Source organism: Pseudophryne corroboree, unplaced genomic scaffold, assembly GCF_028390025.1.
Source record: "Pseudophryne corroboree isolate aPseCor3 unplaced genomic scaffold, aPseCor3.hap2 scaffold_334, whole genome shotgun sequence".
In the NCBI taxonomy this organism is placed as follows: domain Eukaryota; kingdom Metazoa; phylum Chordata; class Amphibia; order Anura; family Myobatrachidae; genus Pseudophryne; species Pseudophryne corroboree.
In genome coordinates, this window is record NW_026970002.1 from 548947 (window position 1) to 561007 (window position 12061).

Sequence of the window (12061 nt, forward strand, 5' to 3'; positions counted from 1 at the left end):
GAACCAACTTTGACCCACTGCTTGGATGACATCACCATATGCAAATCCATCTGCGGCAGGCCTTCCCCCAGGAATGCTTGCACTAGTTGTTGCATTTGGTTTGTTGTTTGGGGGTGCTTCAGTATTAGGCAGCCTTCTGCCCTCCCATGTTCATCTGAAAATATGTGTTCTCCCTGCAGTTGTTGTCCCCAGATGAGAGTTCCCTTGTGCTGCCTCAGTTGAATCTCCTTTACTTGACAGAGATGTGCCTGAGCAGCGGCCCTCCCCAGCCCTATCCCAAATCATACTTATTTTGCATAGGAGATACCATGGTCATGAAGATTGTTCTCCCAGGGTTAGGTTAATTCATTGCATTCTGGGTATGCTGACCCCTGTGATTTCCCCAAATGTGGGAAACTCAACTGCATTATTTGTGGTAGTGGGGGACTGTGTTTGTGCTTTCCTCTGGTCAGCTCTGGTAAAAGTCAGATTTCTTTGTCTCAGATCTTCCTCTAGCCTTGTTCTTCTTTCGAGAGTTCCCTTGTGCTGCCTCAGTTGGATCTCCTTCACTTGACAGGGGGGTGCCCGAGCAGCGACCCTCCCCAGCTCTAGCCCAACTCCTACTTACCTGCCAGGTGAGATACTATGATCATGAAGATGCTTCTCCCAGGGCAAGGCTCACCCATTGCACTCTGGGTGTGCTGCCCCTGCGATTTCCCCAAATGTGGGAAACTTGACTGCATAATTTGTGTTTCCCCTGGTCGGCTCTCATATAATTCAGATCTCTTTGTCTCAGGTCTCTCTCCAGCCTAGTTTGCTGTCTGTTTCCACTTCTTTTTTCTTGAGCCCCTCCCTTCTATACCCTTGTGCACTATCCTGACTTCTCCCGTCTGCTTACTTTGTGCCTTCCAACGCACAATACAAACTACAGGTAGTGCTGCAGGGCCCACACCCTTTTACTTGCTTTACAGAGCAGCTCTGGAGCTGTTACAGTGCCCAGCTGCTGCAAGAAATCAGCTTGAATGCTTCAGGGGCTGGGGCATAGCCAACATGAGCCCCACACCGAAGGAGGGTGGAGGTGTTTAATGCGAACTAGGGGTCATCCAAGCGCCGCAAAAGGCCGCCATGCCCTGCACACCCCTTTATTCTTTTCATATGCAGACGAGGGTTGAAGCCAACTTTGACCCACTGCTTGGATGACATCACCATATTCAAATCCATCTGCTGCAGGCCTTCCCCCAGGAATGCTTGCACTAGTTGTTGCATTTGGTTTGTTGTTTGGGGGTGCTTCAGTATTAGGCAGCCTTCTGCCCTCCCATGTTCATCTGAAAATATGTGTTCTCCCTGCAGTTGTTGTCCCCAGATGAGAGTTCCCTTGTGCTGCCTCAGTTGAATCTCCTTTACTTGACAGAGATGTGCCTGAGCAGCGGCCCTCCCCAGCCCTATCCCAAATCATACTTATTTTGCATAGGAGATACCATGGTCATGAAGATTGTTCTCCCAGGGTTAGGTTAATTCATTGCATTCTGGGTATGCTGACCCCTGTGATTTCCCCAAATGTGGGAAACTCAACTGCATTATTTGTGGTAGTGTGGGACTGTGTTTGTGCTTTCCTCTGGTCAGCTCTGGTAAAAGTCAGATTTCTTTGTCTCAGATCTTCCTCTAGCCTTGTTCTTCTTTCGAGAGTTCCCTTGTGCTGCCTCAGTTGGATCTCCTTCACTTGACAGGGGGGTGCCCGAGCAGCGACCCTCCCCAGCTCTAGCCCAACTCCTACTTACCTGCCAGGTGAGATACTATGATCATGAAGATGCTTCTCCCACGGCAAGGCTCACCCATTGCACTCTGGCTGTGCTGCCCCTGCGATTTCCCCAAATGTGGGAAACTTGACTGCATAATTTGTGTTTCCCCTGGTCGGCTCTCATATAATTCAGATCTCTTTGTCTCAGGTCTCTCTCCAGCCTAGTTTGCTGTCTGTTTCCACTTCTTTTTTCTTGAGCCGCTCCCTTCTATGCCCTTGCGCACTATCCTGACTTCTCCCGTCTGCTTACTTTGTGCCTTCCAACGCACAATGCAAACTACAGGTAGTGCTGCAGGGCCCACACCCTTTTACTTGCTTTACAGAGCAGCTCTGGAGCTGTTACAGTGCCCAGCTGCTGCAAGAAATCAGCTTGAATGCTTCAGGGGCTGGGGCATAGCCAACATGAGCCCCACACCGAAGGAGGGTAGAGGTGTTTAATGCGAACTAGGGGTCATCCAAGCGCCGCAAAAGGCCGCCATGCCCTGCACACCCCTTTTTTCTTTTCATATGCAGACGAGGGTTGAAGCCAACTTTGACCCACTGCTTGGATGACATCACCATATGCAAATCCATCTGCTGCAGGCCTTCCCCCAAGAATGCTTGCACTAGTAGTTGCATTTGGTTCGTTGTTTGGGGGTGCTTCAGTTTTAGGCAGCCTTCTGCCCTCCCATGTTCATCTGAAAATATGTGTTCTCCCTGCAGTTGTTGTCCCCAGATGAGAGTTCCCTTGTGCTGCCTCAGTTGAATCTCCTTTACTTGACAGAGATGTGCCCTCCCAGCGGCCCTCCCCAGCCCTATCCCAAATCATACTTATTTTGCATAGGAGATACCTTGGTCATGAAAATTGTTCTCCCAGGGTGAGGTTCATTCATTGCATTCTGGGTATGCTGACCCCTGTGATTTCCCCAAATGTGGGAAACTCGACTGCATTATTTGTGGTAGTGGGGGACTGTGTTTGTGCTTTCCTCTGGTCAGCTCTGGTAAAAGTCAGATTTCTTTGTCTCAGATCTTCCTCTAGCCTTGTTCTTCTTTCGAGAGTTCCCTTGTGCTGCCTCAGTTGGATCTCCTTCACTTGACAGGGGGTGCCCAAGCAGCAATCCTCCACAGCTCTAGCCCAACTCCTACTTACCTGCCAGGTGAGATACTATGATCTTCACTGTTAGGGCAATCAGGATGTGGAATTCCCTGCCAGGGAAGGTGGTAATGGCGGACTCTGTAATTGGATTTAAAAAAGGAATGGATACATTTCTGAATGAAAAAGCTATCCAAGGTTATAATACTTAAAATATCAACATGGTTAATCCGGGGGTAACATGAGTTGTAGTAGTTAACTAGTCATAAAACATTATTCAGCAAGTATGTAGAATCATCACAACTTAAAACAGGTTGAACACGATGGGCAATTTGCCTCTTTTCAACCTCAAAAACTATATTACTATATGTTACTATATTACTATGTTACTGTAGTATACAGAACACCACAATGTAATGAGCAGTGATAGTGAGCACTGATGAGGATACTAGAACTGACACTGAGCAGCAAGATGCAGCACTGGACTATTAGTAATGTACTGTAGTATGCTGAGCACCACAATGCAGCACAAGACAATGAGCAGTGATACTGAGCACTGATGAGGATACTACTGAGAACTGACACTGAGCAGGAGAGACACACTACTAGTATTACTGAGCAGCAATAAGTAACCACTGATACTGAGCACTGATATTGAGATTTCCACTGAGAGAACATAGCCACGTCCTCTCCGCTCCCTCTTCAATGCACGAGTAAAAATGGCGGCAACGCGCAGCTCTTTATATGAAATCCGAATCTCGCGAGAATCCGACAGCGGGATGATGACATTTTCCCTTGTTCAGGTTTTCCGAGTCAGGCGGGAACAACCGAGCCTGCCTCGGACCAGTGTAAACCACGTGGAGTTCGTGGGGAATTTGGTTCTCGGAGAACCGAACCCGCTCCTCTCTACCTTATACCCATATATTTTTTTATTTTCAATCTAAGCCCCTGCAGTTTTCTGTAAGCATCTGCTTCGCTATGATGATCAACAAGTCACAAGGGCAAACACTCAGGGCTTGAGGCGTAGATCTTAGGACCAGCTGCTACAAGCATGGCAGAGGTGTCACTATCACTGGTGACACCCAGAGAGGTGGCGAAGGAGATTGTAATGCAGTGCGCGCAGATAAGCAGCGCAATGGTAAAAAGGAGGCATGGTTTCATAGGTAGGGGCGTGGCCTGGTGGCCTGAATCTACATTTTGTTGCTCCGGGTGTCCCGGGGGTTGGGGGCTGCACCCGGGGACTAGTGTGTGAGCGGTACTGGCTCCTGCACAGTGACAGGACATGGCCACCCAGCATGACGCCTCCCTTCTTGACCAATCTGTAATTGCAGTCGCACTGCAGTTCAGCGTGATCATAAAAAATGGTGTAGCCTCCTGCTGGTGCAGACTGTATGTGCGCGCAGGAAGCCGCCACCATTTTTGTGATCACAGCGGCTGAATGTGATGTCATACAGCCGCTGTGACCACGCCCCCTGTGTCTCCTCCGTTGCAGACCCCATTTTGAAGCCTTGCCCCCGCACCGCTCCATCCCTGACTTGGAAATGGAGTGTTGCTGACCCCCCTCTCCCCCCCTGCCCCGATTGACAGGCAGAGGCGATCGCATTCTCTGCGGGGTGCCGCAGAAAATGCAGGCACATGCGTATGCTCTTAGCAATTTTTGCAGTTGGATCGCTTACTGTGATTGCAATCCAACCTGAATCAGGCCCTATTACCTATCACAATGCGCTGCGGGCAGTACAAAATTGGTTTAATATGGGAGAAAAAACCCCAGACCTGTGCTCCTTAACTGTACCTGGTGGCTCGTGGAGCGGCTGCCCAGTAATCAGTGTCCACGCCAGTGCGCACACGGTCCACCCCCTACGGCCACGCTCCCCTTCATCAGCGGCCTCGTGATCCGGAAGGGCGGTGCGTGTGTGACTGACCTTAGGAAGAAACCGGAGCCTCCGCTGCAGTGACCCAGCAACCAGGGCACGGGAGTATACAGCGCCGCTGGGAGTGATGAAGCTGCAGTAAAGATGTCTATTAGACCTAGCCTGCTGCAGCCCTTGTAGATTCTCATAAAAAAAGTTCTTATTTTCTTGTCAAAATTAATAGCTAAGAATAGGCTGCCTGAGGCAGGCCCCTGTTAAGTGGCCTGCTACTGAAGGCACCAACTACAAACTGAGCTCCCTGTTCATGGAAGCGGGGTTATAGAGGAGAATGCGCTGAGCATCTTGGGAACAGTCAAAAGCTTTGAGCCGGTTGGTGCCTCAGATCAAGATCCTACTCTACACCCCAATGTGAATCCTTGTGGAGTCCAGTGTACCCCACAGAAGAAATTAATGTGTCACACCCATTGGCAGCAACCTTAGAATAGCTGTTGACGGGCACAATTGAGAAAGGAAGGGGGGGGGGGGACATTTGAATCCAGCACATAGATGCAATTCAAATATGTAATTTGAACCTTCCTATTTTAAAATATAATGGATGAACTTCACCCTGTGATAACAATCTTCATGATATAGAGATCTCATATGCAAAATAAGTATGAGTTGGGATAGGGCTGGGGAGGGTGGCTGCTCGGGCAAGCCCCTCCCCCGTCAAGTTAAGGAGATTCAACTGAGGAAGCACAAGGGAACTCTCGTCTGGGGACAACAACTGCAGGGAGACCACATTTTTTCAGATGAACATGGGAGGGTGGAAGGCTGCCTAATATTGAAGCACCATCAAATATCAAACCATATGCAATAACTAGTACAAGCATTCCTGGGGGAAGGTCTGCAGAAGACGAATTTGCATACGGTGATGTCATCCAAGATGTGGGCCAAAGTTGGCTGGAACCCTCATCTGCATATGAAAAGAGAAAAGGGGCATGCAGGGCATGGCGGCCTTTTGCGGTGCTTGGATGACCCCTAGTTCGCATTAAACACCCCCACCCTCCTTTGGTGTGGGGCTCATGTTGGCCATGCCCCATCCCCTGAAGCATTCAAGCTGATTTCTTGCAGCAGCTGGGCACTGTAACAGCTCCAGAGCTGTTCTGTAAGGCAAGTAAAAGGGTGTGGGCCCTGCAGCACCACCTGTAGTTCGCATTGTGCGTTGGAAGGCACAAAGTAAGCAGACGGGAGGAGAAGTCAGGATAGTGCGCAAGGGCATCCTTTTCTCTTAGTCCGTAGAGGATGCTGGGGTCACATTAAGAACCATGGGGTATAGACGGGATCCGCAAGAGACATGGGCACTTTAAGACTTTCAAAGGGTGTGAACTGGCTCCTCCCTCTATGCCCCTCCTCCAGACTCCAGTTATAGGAACTGTGCCCAGGGAGACGGACATTTCGAGGAAAGGATTTATTGTTAAACTAAGGTGAGCATCTTACCAGCTCACACCTTAAGCATGCCGCAGAACGTGGCATTCAACAGAACACAAGCCATCGGCATGAACAATTGCAGCAAAAAGCTGACCAGAACCATAACATAACATGTGTATAACCACAAGTAATAACTGCAGACACAGTATGGACTGGGACGGGTGCCCAGCATCCTCTACGGACTAAGAGAAAAGGATTTACCGGTAGGTATTAAAATCCTATTTTCTCATACGACCTAGAGGATGCTGGGGTCACATTAAGAACCATGGGGTTATACCAAAGCTCTTGAACGGGTGGGAGAGTGCGTACGACTCTGCAGCACCGAATGACCCAACTTGAGGTTATCATCAGCCAAGGTATCAAACTTGTAAAACTTAGCAAAAGTGTTTACTAAATAGCTGCTCGGCAAAGTTGCAATGCCGAGACTCCCCGACCAGCTGCCCAGGATGAACCCACCTTTCTAGTAGAATGGGTCTTCACCTAATACAGTAACGGCAATCCTGCCATGGAATGAGCATGCTGAATCTTACCACAGATCCAGCGCATAATGGTCTACATGGAAGCAGGACACCCAATCCTGTTGGGAGCATACAGGACAAACAGAGCCTCTGTTTTCCTAATCTGAACCGTTCTGGTGACATAAATTTTCAAAGTTCTGACCACAGCCAGAGACTTTGACTCAACGAAGGTGTCAGTGGCCAAAGGCACCATGTGGAAAGATGAACCACCTTCGGCAGAAATTGTTGACGTGTCCTCAATTCTGCTCTATCTTCATGAAAGATCAAATAAAGGCTCTTGTGATACTGCATGGTTTGTACTGTTTTCCATGTGCTCCCAGATCTTTCAAGCAAGTAGCATGGTCAAGAAAGTTCTGTTTGAAAAGAAACAACATTTACTGTCATTGTTATAGAATTTGGGAGAAAAAACAAGAAGAAATCTGCACTGTTGACGCACTGGACAGAATGAATGAATCATAAAATATAACCTTTATTAAGTATGTATTAAAATTGGATAAATATTAATATTATTATCCCAAACTGCAGTGAAACATAAAGGTTAAAATCACAGAACTAACATACATGTGCATAAGAAAAATAAAGAGATGTGAAAAAAAGGTTTAAAAAGCGTGTCCGTGTGTGATTATTTTTGAAGGCACAACCCTGGCGGGGTTGTTTATATAGATATATATGTTGCTAATAATCACTTTCTAGCGTAATGTTATTAAATAGCTGTTAGTATCTATGTCGTCAGGTACCACTGGGTCGTATCCTATATACTCCCTTCACTCAATAGGGGTTACCTCCCGGGAAGCCATCCCCATTGGGAATGAAAATTTTAAAGCCTACTGTTAGTGCTTCACCTACACGTTATAGCCCTGAATTTTCCAATGCCTAGCTCTTTGCAAAAGAGAGATATCGGCAAGGAAAAGCTGTATTGTACCTTTGCATTTTTCTCCCAAACGAAAGACACTAGAATGAAAATTTTAAAGCCTCCTGTTAGTGCTTCATCTACACGTTATAGCCCTGAATTTTCCAATGCCTATTTCTTTGCAAAAGAGAGATATCGGCAAGGAAAAGCTTTATTGTACCTTTGCATTTTTCTCCCAAACGAAGGACACTAGAATGAAAATTTTAAAGCCTCCTATTAGTGCTTCATCTACACGTTATAGCCCTGAATTTTCCAATGCCTATTTCTTTGCAAAAGAGAGATATCGGCAAGGAAAAGCTGTATTGTACCTTTGCATTTTTCTCCCAAACGAAGGACACTAGAATGAAAATTTTAAAGCCTCCTGTTAGTGCTTCATCTACACGTTATAGCCCAGAATTTTCCAATGCCTATCTCTTTGCAAAAGAGAGATATCGGCAAGGAAAAGCTGTATTGTACCTTTGCATTTTTCTCCCAAACGAAAGACACTAGAATGAAAATTTTAAAGCCTCCTGTTAGTGCTTCATCTACACGTTATAGCCCTGAATTTTCCAATGCCTATCTCTTTGCAAAAGAGAGATATCGGCAAGGAAAAGCTGTATTGTACCTTTGCATTTTTCTACCAAACGAAGGACACTAGAATGAAAATTTAAAAGCCTCCTGTTAGTGCTTCATCTACACGGTATAGCCCTGAATTTTCCAATGCCTAGCTCTTTGCAAAAGAGAGATATTGGCAAGGAAAAGCTGTATTGTACTTTTGCATTTTTCTCCCAAACGAAGGACACTAGAATGAAAATTTTAAAGCCTCCTGTTAGTGCTTCATCTACACGTTATAGCCCTGCATTTTCCAATGCCTATCTCTTTGCAAAAGAGAGATATCGGCAAGGAAAAGCAGCATTGTACCTTTGCATTTTTCTCCCAAACGAAAGACACTAGAATGAAAATTGTAAAGCCTCCTGTTAGTGCTTCATCTACACGTTATAGCCCTGCATTTTCCAATGCCTAGCTCTTTGCAAAAGAGAGATATTGGCAAGGAAAAGCTGTATTGTACCTTTGCATTTTTCTCCCAAACGAAAGACACTAGAATGAAAATTTTAAAGCCTCCTGTTAGTGCTTCATCTACACGTTATAGCCCTGAATTTTCCAATGCTTATCTCTTTGCAAAAGAGAGATATCGGCAAGGAAAAGCAGCATTGTACTTTTGCATTTTTCTCCCAAACGAAAGACACTAGAATGAAAATTTTAAAGCCTCCTGTTAGTGCTTCATCTACACGTTATAGCCCTGAATTTTCCAATGCCTAGCTCTTTGCAAAAGAGAGATATTGGCAAGGAAAAGCTGTATTGTACCTTTGCATTTTTCTCCCAAACGAAGGACACTAGATTGAAAATTTTTAAGCCTCCTATTAGTGCTTCATCTACACGTTCTAGCCCTGAATTTTCCAATGCCTAGCTCTTTGCAAAAGAGAGATATCGGCAAGGAAAAGCGGTATTGTACCTTTGCATTTTTCTCCCAAACGAAATACACTAGAATGAAAATTTTAAAGCCTCCTGTTAGTGCTTCATCTACACGTTATAGCCCTGAATTTTCCAATGCCTATCTCTTTGCAAAAGAGAGATATCGGCAAGGAAAAGCTGTATTGTACCTTTGCATTTTTCTCCCAAACGAAGGACACTAGAATGAAAATTTTAAAGCCTCCTATTAGTGCTTCATCTACACGTTATAGCCCTGAATTTTTCAATGCCTATCTCTTTGCAAAAGAGAGCTATCGGCAAGGAAAAGCTGTATTGTACCTTTGCAGTTTTCTCCCAAACGAAGGACACTAGAATGAAAATTTTAAAGCCCCCTGTTAGTGCTTCATCTACACGTTATAGCCCTGAATTTTCCAATGCCTATCTCTTTGCAAAAGAGAGATATCGGCAAGGAAAAGCTGTATTGTACCTTTGCATTTTTCTCCCAAACGAAAGACACTAGAATGAAAATTTTAAAGCCTCCTGTTAGTGCTTCATCTACACGTTATAGCCCTGAATTTTCCAATGCCTATCTCTTTGCAAAAGAGAGATATCGGCAAGGAAAAGCTGTATTGTACCTTTGCATTTTTCTCCCAAACGAAAGACACTAGAATGAAAATTTTAAAGCCTCCTGTTAGTGCTTCATCTACACGTTATAGCCCTGCATTTTCCAATGCCTATCTCTTTGCAAAAGAGAGATATCGGCAAGGAAAAGCAGCATTGTACCTTTGCATTTTTCTCCCAAACGAAAGACACTAGAATGAAAATTGTAAAGCCTCCTGTTAGTGCTTCATCTACACGTTATAGCCCTGCATTTTCCAATGCCTAGCTCTTTGCAAAAGAGAGATATTGGCAAGGAAAAGCTGTATTGTACCTTTGCATTTTTCTCCCAAACGAAAGACACTAGAATGAAAATTTTAAAGCCTCCTGTTAGTGCTTCATCTACACGTTATAGCCCTGAATTTTCCAATGCTTATCTCTTTGCAAAAGAGAGATATTGGCAAGGAAAAGCAGCATTGTACTTTTGCATTTTTCTCCCAAACGAAAGACACTAGAATGAAAATTTTAAAGCCTCCTGTTAGTGCTTCATCTACACGTTATAGCCCTGAATTTTCCAATGCCTAGCTCTTTGCAAAAGAGAGATATTGGCAAGGAAAAGCTGTATTGTACCTTTGCATTTTTCTCCCAAACGAAGGACACTAGATTGAACATTTTAAAGCCTCCTATTAGTGCTTCATCTACACGTTATAGCCCTGAATTTTCCAATGCCTAGCTCTTTGCAAAAGAGAGATATCGGCAAGGAAAAGCGGTATTGTACCTTTGCATTTTTCTCCCAAACGAAATACACTAGAATGAAAATTTTAAAGCCTCCTGTTAGTGCTTCATCTACACGTTATAGCCCTGAATTTTCCAATGCCTATCTCTTTGCAAAAGAGAGATATCGGCAAGGAAAAGCTGTATTGTACCTTTGCATTTTTCTCCCAAACGAAGGACACTAGAATGAAAATTTTAAAGCCTCCTATTAGTGCTTCATCTACACGTTATAGCCCTGAATTTACCAATGCCTATCTCTTTGCAAAAGAGAGATATCGGCAAGGAAAAGCTGTATTGTACCTTTGCAGTTTTCTCCCAAACGAAGGACACTAGAATGAAAATTTTAAAGCCTCCTGTTAGTGCTTCATCTACACGTTATAGCCCTGAATTTTCCAATGCCTATCTCTTTGCAAAAGAGAGATATCGGCAAGGAAAAGCTGTATTGTACCTTTGCATTTTTCTCCCAAACGAAAGACACTAGAATGAAAATTTTAAAGCCTCCTATTAGTGCTTCATCTACACGTTATAGCCCTGAATTTACCAATGCCTATCTCTTTGCAAAAGAGAGATATCGGCAAGGAAAAGCTGTATTGTACCTTTGCATTTTTCTCCCAAACGAAAGACACTAGAATGAAAATTTTAAAGCCTCCTGTTAGTGCTTCATCTACACGTTATAGCCCTGAATTTTCCAATGCCTATCTCTTTGCAAAAGAGAGATATCGGCAAGGAAATGCTGTATTGTACCTTTGCATTTTTCTCCCAAACGAAAGACACTAGAATGAAAATTTTAAAGCCTCCTGTTAGTGCTTCATCTACACGTTATAGCCCTGAATTTTCCAATGCCTATCTCTTTGCAAAAGAGAGATATCGGCAAGGAAAAGCTGTATTGTACCTTTGCATTTTTCTCCCAAACGAAAGACACTAGAATGAAAATTTTAAAGCCTCCTGTTAGTGCTTCATCTACACGTTATAGCCCTGCATTTTCCAATGCCTATCTCTTTGCAAAAGAGAGATATCGGCAAGGAAAAGCAGCATTGTACCTTTGCATTTTTCTCCCAAACGAAAGACACTAGAATGAAAATTGTAAAGCCTCCTGTTAGTGCTTCATCTACACGTTATAGCCCTGCATTTTCCAATGCCTAGCTCTTTGCAAAAGAGAGATATTGGCAAGGAAAAGCTGTATTGTACCTTTGCATTTTTCTCCCAAACGAAAGACACTAGAATGAAAATTTTAAAGCCTCCTGTTAGTGCTTCATCTACACGTTATAGCCCTGAATTTTCCAATGCTTATCTCTTTGCAAAAGAGAGATATTGGCAAGGAAAAGCAGCATTGTACTTTTGCATTTTTCTCCCAAACGAAAGACACTAGAATGAAAATTTTAAAGCCTCCTGTTAGTGCTTCATCTACACGTTATAGCCCTGAATTTTCCAATGCCTAGCTCTTTGCAAAAGAGAGATATTGGCAAGGAAAAGCTGTATTGTACCTTTGCATTTTTCTCCCAAACGAAGGACACTAGATTGAACATTTTAAAGCCTCCTATTAGTGCTCCATCTACACGTTATAGCCCTGAATTTTCCAATGCCTAGCTCTTTGCAAAAGAGAGATATCGGCAAGGAAAAGCG

General features: G+C 44.4%; 3 non-coding genes and 2 pseudogenes across 3 annotated transcripts; all 5 read left to right on the forward strand.

Annotated features, from left to right (window-relative positions):
* The first annotated feature begins 283 nt into the window (after nt 1-283).
* On the forward strand, nt 284-447 carry LOC135019425 (U1 spliceosomal RNA). Its single transcript, XR_010216989.1, has one exon. It is a non-coding gene; the product is annotated as a U1 spliceosomal RNA (small nuclear RNA).
* Nucleotides 448-599: 152 nt separating this feature from the next.
* On the forward strand, nt 600-741 carry LOC135019340 (U1 spliceosomal RNA; annotated as a pseudogene).
* A 692-nt stretch (nt 742-1433) lies between these two features.
* On the forward strand, nt 1434-1597 carry LOC135019170 (U1 spliceosomal RNA). Its single transcript, XR_010216764.1, has one exon. It is a non-coding gene; the product is annotated as a U1 spliceosomal RNA (small nuclear RNA).
* Nucleotides 1598-1749: 152 nt separating this feature from the next.
* On the forward strand, nt 1750-1891 carry LOC135019434 (U1 spliceosomal RNA; annotated as a pseudogene).
* Nucleotides 1892-2583: 692 nt separating this feature from the next.
* On the forward strand, nt 2584-2747 carry LOC135019179 (U1 spliceosomal RNA). Its single transcript, XR_010216772.1, has one exon. It is a non-coding gene; the product is annotated as a U1 spliceosomal RNA (small nuclear RNA).
* The last annotated feature ends 9314 nt before the right edge of the window (nt 2748-12061 follow it).